Genomic DNA, 1,382 nt, shown 5'->3' with positions numbered 1-1,382 from the left:
TCATATTTTCCTACTAGAATACCCTCTACCTGGCATAATTCCTCTAGGGTCAATTTGAAATTACCATGGCTACATTGGGGAATTTTTGACGTGAAGACTGTTCACTTAAGAGGGCCCCAGGTTCAGTCCCTGGTCAGGGAACTAAGATCCCACAAGCTTTATGGCATGGCCCAAAAAAAGGACGTTAGACCAAAAAGGGAAGAAACTCTCATGAGGAAATTGTTTAAAAAGAGAATATTTTTAACATAAGAGACTATATTAGCTTTGTTTCTATACTTCAAGGATTAATGAATGGTAGCTTTAGATTTGTTTAGATTGGTAAAATTGTCAGTGGCCTGAGTTATTGTCCAACCAGCTGTAATCTCAATATCTATATATCTGTTTATTTCTTTATCTTTCTTGTGTTTTTCAAAATGTGGTTTCTTTATCAATACATTCTTCCTTCTCCTTCAAAAAGCAACATAAATAGCCTTTAAAAAGTAAAATTTCACATTTGTCTGAAGCTGTGCGTGCTGTCACTCAGTCATGTCCAACACTTTGCAACCCCAGGGGCTGTAGCCCACCAGGCTCCTCTGCCCATGGAATTTTCAGGGTAAGAATACTGGAGTGGGTTGCCATTTCCTACTGCAGAGGATCTTCCTGACCCAGGGATTGAACCTGAATCTCTTGCTTCTCCTGCATTGACAGGCATATTCTTTACCACTGCACCACCTGGGAAATCTTGTCTGAAGCTGGGTCCTCCTAAAATTTTTTTGTCCCTCTCTCTCCGTTTTACCTCTTTAGGAAACTTTTAAAGATTAACTGATCAAAAAAACATTCAGTTGTTATGTGTATATACACTTTTCTAGTCCAAATTAAGCCATCAAAATGTCTAAAAACAAGAAAAAACTTATTAATGATGCTTCTTTTTGTCGACACTGAAAAGTGTACTTACGTAATAGCCTTTGTTATTCTAATTATGAGAAACGAACTTAATTCCAAGATGGAGAATTTTGATACAATTGAGAGTCTTTATAAATTAGTTTACCATTTAAAAATAATGTCACCACAATATTTTGGTTTGTACAAAACCAGGGTTAAATTATTTAAACTTTCTAAATTTCTTACACTGGTTTTATGAGTTAAGTAAGTTACCATTGTCTCCATAATTTTATGAGAAAATATATATACAAACAAATGACAATAACCAATGTCTTTTTATAGAGTTTAATTTTATGAAATTCTTAAGTTGCTACAAATCACAAAAATTTAACATATTAGCTAAAATTGAAATTTCCACATCCTGACTACCTTTAAGGCCTAAGATAAAAGGTTAAGTTAATTAATAAATAATCTTTGGCTATCTGGACAGTTTCTATGTAAGAAACAGATACAAAACACTG

The sequence above is a fragment of the Bison bison genome, unplaced genomic scaffold, assembly GCF_000754665.1.
Source record: "Bison bison bison isolate TAMUID 2011002044 unplaced genomic scaffold, Bison_UMD1.0 scf7180017857664, whole genome shotgun sequence".
Classification (NCBI taxonomy): Eukaryota; Metazoa; Chordata; class Mammalia; order Artiodactyla; family Bovidae; genus Bison; species Bison bison.
The sequence above is the reverse complement of the archived record's forward strand: the minus strand, read 5'-3'. Positions refer to the sequence as shown.